General features: G+C 37.3%; 1 protein-coding gene across 4 annotated transcripts in view; it reads right to left on the bottom strand.

The window, feature by feature from the left end:
- Window positions 1–14,307, bottom strand: part of SMAP1 (small ArfGAP 1) — a 152,644-nt gene that overhangs the window by 51,292 nt on the left and 87,045 nt on the right. The window lies entirely within an intron of this gene.

The raw sequence follows: 14,307 nt of genomic DNA, 5'->3' as shown, positions 1-14,307 counted from the left end.
TATATTGAAAGGTTAGACTACTTCTATTTATCAAGCAAAAATCTATTTTTTACAGTTTTATTAACATAAAAGTTTTGTTCAAAAAGGCAACTGTGCTGGTTGTTTTTGTTTCTTTCCCAACTAATTAAAAAAAATCACTATTCATCTAAGTCATCTTAAAGATTCGAATATATGTCATATCTTGAGATAAACTCTTTTATGACAGTCATTATTATTAAAAGCAGGGGCCTTCTCCTTCCCACAGAATTACTGCTCCTCTACTTTCCTTCCTGGGGTTTTTTATTTTACATTCATATACTTTGTGTATTGATTTTCTCTTATATATTTCAAGAAGCTAGTGGCAGATATCTGCACAAAAAACACTTTTTAAATTTCACATTTAAAAAAACCATAACACACACTTTGGGGACCACAAGCCATTGAGAGCAATCTCTTTTAAACTAAAGTACCCAGCATAGGATACACACAGCACAGAAAGTTATACCACAAAATGTTGAAAACAGTTATCCTTAAGTAGAGGGACTATGAGAAGTTACATATTTTTTAAATGTTTTGATTGTTGCACATTTTATTTTTTTCTACACAGGATATGTAATACTTAATAAAGAAATAATAAAAGTTTGAATATTAATAGAATTTTAAGTACATAAAAATATTCCAAGATAGATGCATAATTATGTCCTAAATTCTCATTACAATTACCTCAAAGAGACTCTAAGAAAGCCCATGAAAATATAAAATCTTCACTTTGATAGAATAATCTAAATTATTCTGTTAATAGATCCTTTACACAGAAAACCAATGATGCAATAACACTTATACAGATAGATACCTAATAGAAATACCTAAACACCTTAAAGTCATTTTTTTCAAATTTTATATATATGTTTGTTCTATATAAATACAGAAGTAGCTTACATTACAAATAACTGAACACCTTTTCTCCTAAATTAGATTTTGTGTTTTAAAAGGAAAACAGCTGACTAAAGAGAACAGCAACTAAGGTGTGTGAGAAACCAGTCTAAAATAACAGGGAGAACTCGCTGAATAAAAACCAACTCTGCAGAGTTCTGAGAGCCATCTTTATGGGTGTTTTCAGATGATTTTAGCAATCTGTCCCTATGTTCAGTAGGTGGAATAAGTAAATCTAAATTTAGAACTCTTTATTGTCAGAGGATCTCTAGAGATCATCCAGGCAAAACTTATCATTAATAAATGAAGCAAAGGGGGTTCTGGGCAGTTAACTGACTTTGACAAGGAGACAACTAACCACAGGGCTTGAGCCTGGCTCTCCTGATCCCGCTTCTTCCACTGAACCAACTCTCAATTGTGGGGAAGCAGCGGAGGAAGGATCTCTACAAACTACGCCACCTCTTTTTATAAATAAGGTTTTACTGGAACACATTCATTTACTGCTTTGGTGCTACAAAGAGTTGAGTAGTTGTGAAAGACACCTTATGGTCTACAGCCTAAAATATTTACTATAGGGTTCTCTAGAGAGAAAAGTTTGCTGAACCCTATATTAAATGTTTCTTTTTTTTTATTGTGGTAACATTGGTTTATAACATTATATAAATTTCGAGTGTACATCATTATATTTTGATTTCTCTGTAGATTCCATCAAAGTCACTACCCAAAGACTAATTACAATCCATCGCCACGCACCTGTGCCTAATCACCCCTTTCACCCTCCCCCCCTTCCCTCTTCCCCTCTGGTAACCACCAATCCAATATCTGTCTCTGTGTGTTTGTCTCTTGTTTTTTTTATCTTCCACTTATGAGTGAGATGATATGATATCTGACTTTCGCCCTCTTACTTATTTACCTTTGCATAATACCCTCAAGGTCCATCCATGTTGTGACAAATGACCAGATTTCATCCTTTTTTATGGCTGAGTAATAGTCCATTGCATATATATATATCACATCTTCTTTATCCATTTGTCCCTTGATGGACACCTAGTTTGCTTCCAAGTCTTGGCTATTGTGAATAATGCTGCAATGAACAGAGGGGTGCACATATCGTTATGCATTCATGTTTTCATGTTCGTTGGATTGTTCATCCCAGCAGAGGAATGGCTGGACCGTAGGGTAGTTCTATTCTTAATTTTTTGAGAACTCTCCATACTGTTTTCCATAGTGGCTGCACCATGGTGCACTTTTACCAGCAGTGTATGCGAGTTCTCTTTTCTCCACATCCTCTCCAACACTTATTGCTTCCTATCCTGTTAATTATAGCCATTCTAAGGGGCATGAGGCAATATTCTCATTGTAGTTCTGATTTGCATTTCTCTGATAATTAGTGTTGTTGAACATCTTCTCATGTGCCTGTTTGTCATCTGTATATCTTCTTTGAAGAAATGTCTGTTCAGGTCTTTTGCCTGTTTTTTAATTGGCTTGTTAGTTTTTTTGCTGTTGAGATGTATGAGTTCTTTGTATACTTTGGAGATTAACCCCTTAGCAGATGTATGGTTTGCAAATAACTTCTCCCAATTGTTAGGTTGCCTTTTTGTTTTGTTGATGGTTTCCTTTGTTATGCAGAAGCTTTTTAGTTTGATTTAATCCCATTTGTTTATTTTTTCTATTGTTTCCATTGCCCAGTCCGACATGATACTTGAAAATATGCTGCGAAGACCGATATCAAAGAGCATACTGCCTTGTGTTTTCCTCTAGAAGTTGTATGGTTTCCAGTCTTACATTCAAGTCTATAATCCACTTTGAGTTGATTTTTGTGTATGATGTAAGATAATGGTCTACTTTCATTCTTTTTCATGTGGCTGTCCACTTTTCCCAACACCATTTATTAAAGAGACTTTCCTTTCTCCATTGTATGTTCTTGGCTACACTGTTGAAAATTAGCTGTCCATAAATGTGTGTTTATTTCTGGACTCTCAACTCTGTTCCATTGATCTGCGTGTCTGATTTTGTGCCAGCACCATGCTGTTTTGGTTACTATAGCTTTGTAGTATATTTTGAAATCAGGGAGTGTGATACCTCCAGGTTTGTTTTTTTCTTCTCAGGATTCCCTTGGCTGTTTGGGGTCTTTTGCTGTTCCAAATAAATTTTAGGATTCTTTGTTCTATTTCTGTGCAAAATGTCATTGCAGCTTTGATACAGATTACACTGAATCTGTAGACTGCTTTAGGAAGTATGGACATTTTAACTATGTTAATTCTTCCCATCCACAAGCATGGAATATATTTCCATTTCTTTGTGTCTTCTATTTCTTTCAACGTTTTATAGTTTTCAGTGCACATATCTTTCACCTCTTTGGTTAAGTTTATTCCTAGGTATTTTGTTCTTTTTGTTGTAATTGTAAATGGGATTGTATTCTTAATTTCTCTTTCTGCTATTTCATTGGTAGTGTATAGAAACACAACTGATTTCTGTACCTTGATTTTGTATTCTGCAACTTTACCGTATTCATTTCTTATTTCTAAAAGTTTTTTGGTGGATTCTTTAGGGTTTTCTATATATAAAATCATGTCATCTGCAAATAGTGACAGTTTCACTTCTTCCTTTTCAATTTGGATCCCTTTTATTTCTTTTCTTGCCTGATTGCTCTGGCTAGGACTTCCAGTACTATGTTAAATAGGAGTGGTGACAGTGGGCATCCTTGTCTGGTTCCTGTTCTTAGAGGGATAGCTTTCAGTTTTTCTCCATTGAGAATGATAATAGCTGTGGGTTTGTCATATATGGCCTTTATTATATTGAGGTACTTTCCTTCTGTAACGATTTTATTCAGAGTTTTTTTAATCATAAATGGAAGTTGGATCTTGTCAAATGCTTTCTCTCAATCTACTGAGATGACCATGTGATTTTTACTCATCATTTTGTTAATATGGTGTATCACGCTGTATGATTTTTGGATTTTGAACCACCCCTGCCTCCTGGAATAAATCTCATTTGATCATGGTATATGATCTTTTTAATGTATTGTTGTATTCAATTTGCTAGTATTTTGGTGGGTATTTTTGTGTGTGTGTGTGAGGAAGATCAGCCCTGAGCTAACATCCATGCTAATCCTCCTCTTTTTGCTGAGGAAGACTGGCTCTGAGCTAACATCTATTGCCAACCCGCCTCCTTTTTTCCCCAAAGCCCCACTGGATAGTTGTATGTCATAGTTGCACATCCTTCTAGTTGCTGTATGTGAGACGCGGCCTCAGCATGGCCGGAGAAGCAGTGCATCGGTGCGTGCCCGGGATGCGAACCCAGGCCGCCAGTAGCGGAGCTCAAGCACTTACCGCTAAGCCACGGGGCCGGCTCATGTTGAGGATTTTTGCACTGATGTTCATCAGGAATACTGGCCTGTAATTTTCTTTTTATGTGCTGTCCTTTTCTTGTTTTGCTTTCAGGGTAACGTTGGCTTGGCAGAATGAGTTAGGGAGCTTCCCATCTCTTCAATTTTTTGGAAGAGTTTGAGAAGGACAGGTATCAAGACTTCTTTGAATGTTTGGTAGAATTCACCAGGGAAGCCAACTGGTCTTGGACTTTTATTTTGGGGGAGGTTTTTGATTACTGTTTCAATCTCTTTACTGGTGACTGGTCTATTCAAATTCCATATTTCTTCTTTATTCAGTTTTGGAAGGTATGATTCTAAGAATTTATGCATTTCTTTTATATTATCCAATCTGTTGGCATAAAGCTTTTTGTAGTATTCTCTTATAATCTTTTGTATTTCTGAGGTGACCATTGTAATTTCCCCTCTTTCATTTATGACTTTGAGCCTTCTCTCTTTTTTCTTGATGAGCCTAGCTAAAAGTTTGTCAATTTTGTTTATTTTTTCAAAGAACCTGCTCTTAGTTTCATTGACTTTTTTCTATTTTTTTTTCTCTATTTTATTTATCTCTGCTCTGATTTTTATTATCTCCTTCCTTCTACTGATTTGGAGTTTTGTTTGTTCTTCTTTTCCCAATTCCTTTAGGTGCACTGTTAGATTGTTTATTTGAGCTTTTTCCTGTTTGTTGAGGTAGGCCTGTATTGCTTTAAATTTCCCTTTTAGAACTGCTTTTGCTGTATCCCATAAATTTTGGCATGTTGTATTTTAATTTTCATTTGTCTACAGGTATTTTTTTATTTCTCCTCTGATTTCTTCACTGACCCAATTGTTCAGCAGCATTGTGTTTAATCTCCACATATTTGTGGCTTTTCTGATTTTCTTCCTGTAGTTGATTTACAGTTTCATACCGTTGTGATCAGAAAAGGTGCTTGGTATTATTTCAGTCTTCTTAAATTTATGGAGACTTGTTTTGTGGCCTAATATGTGATCTACCCTGGAGAATGTTAAAGGTTTCTTAACATGCAATTCAGAAGTTTTGGAACTTAACCCATAAAAACTCATTTAATGGATTGTAATAAATAGCAATAAAACCAGAAACACAATAAAGAGTTTAACTCCTCAACCATAAGGAACTATTTCTCCATTCCACATTTTGATATGCACATCTTTAAGAAAAGAAAAACTATCAAATTGACAACCTTCCAAAGGGGAAATTATAATATGATTATTTAAACTGAAAGAGAACTCATATACATTCCTTTAATAGAGTACTTCTCATCTACATGAACATAATTATAGACCTCTGGCTACGTGGGAGATACACTAGTAGATAAAGCTAAACCTAATGCATGAGAAAGTTCAACAGGGCGAGCCCCAGTGGCCTACTGGGTAAGTCTGACACGCTCCACTTAGATGGCCTGGGTTCGGTTCCCAGACGCAGACTTACACCACTTGATTGTCACTGGCCATGCTGTGGTGGCTCGCATGCAAAAAGAAGAAGATTGACAGTGGAAGTTAGCTCAGTGCTAATCTTCCTCAACAAAAAAAGAAAAAAGAAAGAAAGAAACATCAAACATATGACAGAATATTTTAGAAAAAGTCAAATATATACACAATTTTTCAGCACAATATCTAAAGCACAAAGGAGAGACGTTTATTTAAACGTCAAAAGCAACTGCCCTATTAATGACTTGATTCATTAAAATTTTAAGTTTTACCTTTCTCCTCCCACAAAAGAAAGTCAACCTGGATCCAGCTGACCCCATTAGTAACAGATGCTCGCACACCACAAAAATGTAAACCTCAGTGAGACTTAAGTACAAAACACAATTTAAAAGTACAGTGATATCAGCAACATGATGGAGTGAGCTGTTCCCTTTGTCTCTTCCGCTCTGAGGTACAACTAAACAGACATTCACTGACCGACAGAGGATACCCACAGAGCACAACAGGACACCTGAGAGAGCCACGCAATTATGCATCTGAAGGTGGATGGACTGGGTCCCTGGGATGCAGTGGAAAGAGGTGAGTGCACCCCTCCGCCTCCCTGGCAGCAGTGAGTCAGGTTGCAGGTCATTTCACAGAGGCCAGTGCTACTCTAAGAGGAGGCAGGGTCAGCCTAGACCACAGGTGAACACTATTCTGGCCATAAGAGCACACACCGTGCCACCACACCCCTGCCAGTGGGAACGTGCTTCAGGGCAACTGTAAGAAGAGGTGGCAGCAGCCCTGCACGCACACATGAACACTTCCCCAGCCTGTCAGAGGGCCCACTATTCCGCACAACTTACAGCAGACGGGGTGGGATCAGAAACACAGCCCCAGATTCCCCCCAGCAGTAGCAGGTGGAATCTGCAACCTGATACAACCACAGATGACCTGACAGAGGATTAGTTCATCAAACGCCATGAAAAACTACAGTAACAATTCAGAGCAGAAAGAAAATGACAAGTCTCCAGAAATCAAAGCTGATATCACAAAAATTTACAATCTAAATGACAAAGAATTCAAAATAGCTGTTATAAAGAAACATAATGAGGGGCAGCCCGGTGGCGTAGTGGTTCAGTTTGGCGCGCTCTGCTTCAGCAGCCTGGGTTCATGGGTTCAGATCCCTGGCATGGACCTACAACACTCATCAAGCAATGCTGTGGAGACTACTCACATACAAAATAGAGGAAGATGCACATGTGTTAGCTCAGGGACAATCTTCCTCAGGCAAGAAGAGGAAGATTGGCAACAGATGTTAGCTCACAGCCACCCTTCCTCACCACAAAAAAAAAAGAAACTCAACGAGTTACAAGGAAACTCAGAAAGACAGTTCAGTGAGGTCAGGAACAAAATTAAGGAGAAGAAGGAAGATTTCACCAAAGAGATAGAAACTATAAAAAAAAAACAGAAATTATGCATATGAATAGCACAATTAATGGGATAAAAACAATTTAGAATCCTTAAAAAATAGAGCTGACGTTATGGAGGACAGAATTAGTGAGTTGAAGGATAGAAATAAAGAAATGCTTCAGGTGGAGAAGGGGAGAGAACTAAGGTTTTTAAAAAAATGAAGGAATTCTTTGAGAAATGTCCACCTCGATTCGGAAAAGCAACATGCAGATTATAGGTATTCCAGAGAGAGAAGAGCAGGAGAAAGGAGCAGAGAGCTTGTTCAAAGAAATTACTGCTGAGAATTTCCCAAAGCTGGGGAAGGAACTGGACTTACAAATATATTAAGCCAATAGAACTCCTAATTACATCAGTGCAAAAAAACCTTCTCCAAGGCATATAATAGTAAAACTGCCAAAAGAAGACAACAAAGAAAAAATGTTAAGGGCAGCAAGGCATAAGAAAATAATCTACAAAGGAACCCCTATCAGGCTTTCAGTGAAATTTTCAGCAGAAATCTTTCCGGCTATGAGAGAATGGAATGATATATTCAAAATACTGAGAGACAAAAACTTTCAGCCAAGAAAACTATACTAGTTTCCAGCAACACTATCCTCCAGATATGATGGAGAAGTAAAAGCTTTACCAGATAAACAAAAGCTGGGGAGTTCATCTGCCTCTAGACCTCCCTGACAAGAAATGATAAACAAAGCCCTCATATCTGAAACAAAAAGGCAAAGGTCTACAAAGCTTTGAGCAAGGAGATAGACAAAATCAGAACAGTGAAGCTCTGTATCAGAACAGGTTAGCAAACAATTATAACACAAAAGATAAAAAGGAAGGAAAGCAACAACACTAAATATAAATGCTTCAACTTAGTCACAAACTCACAACACAAAACAGAATAATTTGTGACAACAACTCAGAAGGGGAAGAGGAGAGGGATGGAACCTGCTTAGGCTAATGGAGAAAAGAGGCTATCAGAAAATGCACTATCTCATCTAGGAGAGCTCTTATACAAACATCACAGTAAACACTAAACAAAAAATCAGAGCAGGGGGCCAGCCCTGTGGCACAGCAGCTAAGTGCGCGCACTCTGCTGCTAATGGCCCGTGTTCGGATCTGTGCAACTATGACATACAACTATCTACTGGGGCTTTGGGGGAAAAAAATAAATAAATAAAATTATTAAAAAAAAAAAAAAAGGGTACAGAAGGAAAGTACCTTAACATAATAATGGCCATATATGACAAACCCATAGCCAACATCACACTTAACAGTGAAAAACTAAAAGCCATCCCTCTCAGAACAGGAATAAGACAAGGGTGCCCACTCTCACCACTCCTATTCAACAAAGTACTGGAGGTTTTTGTCAGAGCCATTAGGCAAGAAAAAGAAATAAAAGGTATCCAAATTGGAAAGCAAGAAGTAAAACCTTTGCTGTTTGCAGATGAGATGATTCTATATATAGAAAACCCTAAAGAATCCATCAGAAAACTATTAGAAATAATCAACAACTACAGTGAAGCTGCAGGGTACAACATCAACTTACAAAATTAGCTGCATTTCTATACACTAATAATGAACTAGCAGAAAGAGAAATCAAGAATACAATCCCATTTACAACTGCAACAAAAAGAATAAAATATTTAGGAATAAGTTTAACCAAAGAGGTGAAAAACCCATACACTAAAACTCTAAGACATTACTGAAGGAAACTGAAGAAGACATAAAGAAATTGAAAGATATTCCATGCTCATGGATTGGAAGAATAAACATAGTTAAAATGTCCATACTACCTAAAGCAATCAACAGAATCAATGCAATACCAATCAGAATCCCAATGACATTCTTCACGGAAATAGAACAAAGAATTCTAAAATTTATATGGAACAAAAGACCTCAAATAGCCAAAGGAATCCCGAGGAAAAAGAACAAAGCTGGAGGCATCACAATCCCTGACTTCAAAATATACTACAAAGCTACAGTATTCAAAACAGCATGGTACTGGCACAAAAACAGACACACAGATCACTGGAATAGAATTGAAAGCCCAGAAATAAAACCACACATCTATAGATAGTTAATCTTCGACAAAGGAGCCAAGAACATAGAACGGTGAAAGGAAAGTCTCTTCAATCGATGGTGTTGGGAAAACTGGACAGCCACAGGCAAAAGAATGAAAGTAGACCATTATTTTACACCACACACACAAAAATTAACTCAAAATGGATTAAAGACTTGAATTAAGACCTGAAACCATAAAACTCCTGGAAGAAAATATAGGCAGTACACTCTTTGACATCCGTCTTAGCAGCACCTTTTTGAATACCATGTCTACTCAGGCAAGAGAAACCAAAGAAAAAATAAACAAATGGGACTTCACCAGACTAAAGAGCTTCTGCAAAGCAAAGGAAACCATGAACAAAAGGAGAAGACAATCCATCAAATGGAAGAAAATATTTGTAAATCATATATCTGACAAGCGGTTAATATCCAAAATATGTCAAGAACTCGTACAACTCAACAACAAAAAGACAAACAACTCGATCAAAACATGGGCAATGGATATGAACAGACATTTTTCCAAAGAAGATTTACAGATGGCCAAGAGGCACATGAAAAGATGTTCAACATCACCAATTATTAGGGAAATGCAAATCAAAACTACAATGACAACTTACCCCTGTCAGAATGGCTATAATTAACAAGACAACAAATAACAAACGTTAGAGAGGATATGGAGAAAAGAGAACCCTCATACACTGCTAGTGGAAATGCAAACTGGTGTAGCCATTATGGAAAACAGTATGGAGATTTCTCAAAAAATTAACAACAGAAATACCATATGATCCAGCTATCCCACTACTGGCATTTATCCAAAGAACTTGAAATCAACAATGCGAAGACACTTATGCACCCCTATGTTCATTGCAGCATTATTCACAGTAGCCAGCTGCTTCTAGTAGTGGAAGCAATCCAAGTGCCCTTCAACTGATGAATGGATAAAGAAGATGTCACACACACACACACACACACACACACACACACTGGAATACTACTCAGCCATAAAAAAGACAAAATCGTCCCATCTGCAACAACATGGATGGACCTTGAGGGTGTGATGTTGAGCGAAATAAGCCAGACAGAGAAAGTCAAACGCTGCATGATTTCACTCATATGTGGAAGATACATACATGGATAAAAAGAACAGATTAGTCCTTACCAGAGGGTAAGGGAGTTGGTGGGTGGGCGAAAGGGGTAAAGGGGCACATAAAGGGGTAAAGGATAAAAATTAGACTATTGGTGGTAAGCACGAAGCAGTCTATACAGAAACTGATAAATAATAATGTGCACCTGAAATTACACAATGTTATAAACCATGATGACCTCACTAAAACACTTGGGAAAAAGAAAAGTAGTAGACTGAGCAAAGAAACTAGATTATTTACAGAAGGAAGAAGTCCCTACTGGAAGCTTACAAATCAGTAAAAGTTATTAATTCACTAGCTATGATGGTATGAGATGGGGCTATATTTAACACACAGTTGTTTTTTAGGGAACCCTGGACAGTTCATTATAAAATGATGTAGAATGTACAACAGAACTAAAAATTGCAACAAGAAAGGATCCTGAAGACACACACACAAGCTTGACACTTAAATCAGAAGACCTGGGTTCAAATCCCTGAGCTGCTACCAACTGTTAACACTAAGAAAGTCATGACTTAGTGACTTGGGGGTCCTTGTAGGATTTAGTTTACCTCCTTATAAAATAAAGGATTTGTCCTGGAGTAGTAAGGTTCCCTCCAACCCCCAAATTAACATATTTTTAAGTAACCATTTATTAAGTCACTGCTGTGTGTCAAGAACCATACTAATGACTTCAATTATTTGTAGAAATAAGTGGGCTTAGAAAAAGTATTCTAGAATGAGTAACCCCTATCAAGCATCATTCTTTTAAACATGCGAAGAGATATGATATGGCGTTCAATGTGCTGCCTTAAAAAAATAAATAAAATCCTTACTCTTCCAAACCAGACTCCATAAATTCTCTAACTAAACTAGGGGACATTAGGCAAATCATCTATTCTCTCTGAATCTTGGTTCCTCCATCTATAAAATGAGACCACCAACAACAACCTCGTAGTTTTTGTGAGGAAGAAAGAACACATTCAGGTGAAAAGTTGAAAGCGTCCCTTTGATGTCAGGAATAAGACAAGGATGCCCTTTATCACCAATTCACAAACCAGAAATAAAAAGAGCAAAAAAAGAGCAATAAAATCAGCCACAATAAAGTCACAGAGATAAGATATTCACAAACATGTAACTGGAAAAGGACTAGTATCCTCTACGTGTGTGTGTGTCTGTGTAAGTGTAGAGATTGTTACAAATCAATAAGGAAAAGGTAAGCAATCCAACTGAAAAAGAAGCAAAAGATCTGAATCAGAACTCCAAAAGAGAAAATCCAAATGGGCAATTTTAATGTCCATTAAAACCAGTTAAATATTAAACATTAAAATATTGTGAGATACCATTACATACCCACCAGACTGCAAATAATAAAACCTCTGACAATATCATATGTTGTAAAGAATGACATGACCAGAATACATTTGGTATACATTTTGGAAAATAAGTTTGACATTATTTAGTAAAGTTCAAGATACAGGTACTTTGTGATCCAACAATTCCACTCCAAAGTACATCCTAAAGGAATGCATGCTTAGAAGCATATACAATAGTGTTCATAGCAGCACTACTTACAACAGCTAAAGCCTGGATACAATCCCAATGTTTACCAACAGTGGAATGGATAAATAAAATGAGGAACATATATATAATGGAATACTACAACATACTTAACTAAATAAACTGTAACTACATATACAACACAATTGAGCCTTACAAACAAAATGCTGACTAGAAAAAGCAAAACACAAAAGAACATCTGTGGTATCATTTCATTCATATGTTCAAAAAACAGAGAAAAACCACATTATTTAGAAAGACATGTGGAGAAGGCAAACTTTACTTCTAACCTGCAAGGAAATGATTATTTCTGGGGAGAAGGGAACTGATTTTGGATGGGGAATAGGGGGCAGGGTGCAGCTTCTGTGTGCTGGCCCCATTCTAGCTGCTAACTTAGGAAATACATAGATAGGTAGTCACTTTACCGCTAAGTTCTACATGCAGAACCACACACGCAAGTTGTGCACCAGCACCGTCCTGGCAACCAGCAGACGGTCAAAGCCAACTCTTACTTAGGATGATGATATTATTCTGACATCTGACTATGATGATACATTCTGATGATATTGTTATTGCTACTATTTTCACTGGTATCACTACTAATTTCTCCTCTGTAATATATATGTAATATATGTATATGAAATATATATATACTACTAATATATGCCTCTTGAAAATATCAGCTCAGAGAGAACATAAGAAAAATGCCTATATGTGAGGTAAAGCTTCTTTATTTGTGCTATTTTCTTTCAGTTTCCCCACTGTTATACTTCTAAACATTCTTCTTATACACTCTGCATGATGTTGACCACAGATTTTGAGAGGAACTACAGTTTTTCCCTCCATGTGAGTACTTCTTCAGCAAGCAGCAGCAGGAGTCCTGAACCTCTGCAGGATGAGCAAGAACAAGAGACGAGGCGTGAACAGGATCTAACAAAACCTCCTCACTGAAAGGAAACAGTGAGGGAAAGTGCTCGACCCCTCACTGCTCACACCCCTGAACTGCTCTCCTCCAGCTCCCCAGCCAGGACCGACTCGGTTCTCAGGTAGCTGTTGTGGCCCCCTTCCCCAGGCAACAGAAGGCAAGGATTTACATGCAAGGCTGTGAAACACACACGGTCACTACATCAAATGCTCACCATATTTTAATGGTAAAATATTCTTTTAAAGAGATAAAATATAAGATGTTTTAAAAGTGGTTAAATTTATAGTCTTTGGTATTTAATAAATTAATCAGTAATAAACTGCAGTTTATTAATTGTTCTGCATGACCTTGGAATCAAGACACTAACAGAAATTACAAGACGAAAAACATCAATGAATCAATGTACATGTATTTATCCTAAACATCTACCACACACAAGAAACTGTCAAAAAATACAAAGAAACGCATGACTTAGTTTCCACCTGATTGATGCACAATCTCAGGAAACAAAACACCTATGCACCTGTGTTAGGTAAGGAAATTTATCTAACAATACAATGAAACAATGCTACCAGGCAGGAAGTAATCAAATCAAATGTATGACAATGTCAGAATTTTGAGGAAGGGAGAACTCGAGTCTAGGTGGGATGCTTAGAGGGGCTTCATGAAAAACATGGACTGAGTCAGCTTCAGGTAACAGTCAGGGATAGGAAAGGACATTCTCGGCACAGCAATTTAGTGAACAGAGAGACGGAAAGTATGTTAGGTGAGAATGGACAAGTCTGACTGCTATGAAGAAGGAAGGGAGAATGCTAGGCAGGGAGGCAAAGAGTCAGATGGCCTCGTGAAGGACTGAACAGTGCTGTACTCAGTACATCTGAAGTGCCGCGGCATGTCTGTAACTCTTTAAAGATAGAGATTGTTCTAATAAATGACAGAGAAAGAACCAGCATACACTTGTGTTGTACACTTTAAATGGGGGATGTACTTTGTAGTATGTAAGTTATGCCTTATCTGATAAAGTCAATTTTTAAAATTTCAACAACTCAAGTCAAGGTTGCTCCCTTTCCTGACAATTCCCTTACCATGCTTCTATACTTGTATGATGAAATGCACCCAAAGCCAAGCCGCGATAATTATTTAACCAACCCCTTTACAAAAATGTGATGTTTTCTCTACCTCTAGTTGGCCTAATCACATCTCTCCTGCATATCATTGCCAAATAACCTTCCAGAAGAACCCTTTTGAATTAGGTGTATCATCTGCTTTAGAAACTTTGAAATGCTGCTCACAGCGTTTCCCCCAAAAAATAATCAATGTGAATTTTAAGGTCCTCTATAATTTGAGCTCAATCTACCATTCTGGTCTCATTTTTCACTACTTTCTATCTACACATAGACTCATACCTTTCTTCAAACTCCACTACTCACTGTTTTTCTAAACATAGTTTGTCTATTCCTAGTTTCCACATCTGT

This window comes from Ceratotherium simum, chromosome 13, assembly GCF_057802395.1.
Source record: "Ceratotherium simum simum isolate JZ-2026a chromosome 13, ASM5780239v1, whole genome shotgun sequence".
NCBI classification, from domain to species: Eukaryota; Metazoa; Chordata; class Mammalia; order Perissodactyla; family Rhinocerotidae; genus Ceratotherium; species Ceratotherium simum.
This window is presented reverse-complemented; position numbering and strand designations above follow the sequence as displayed.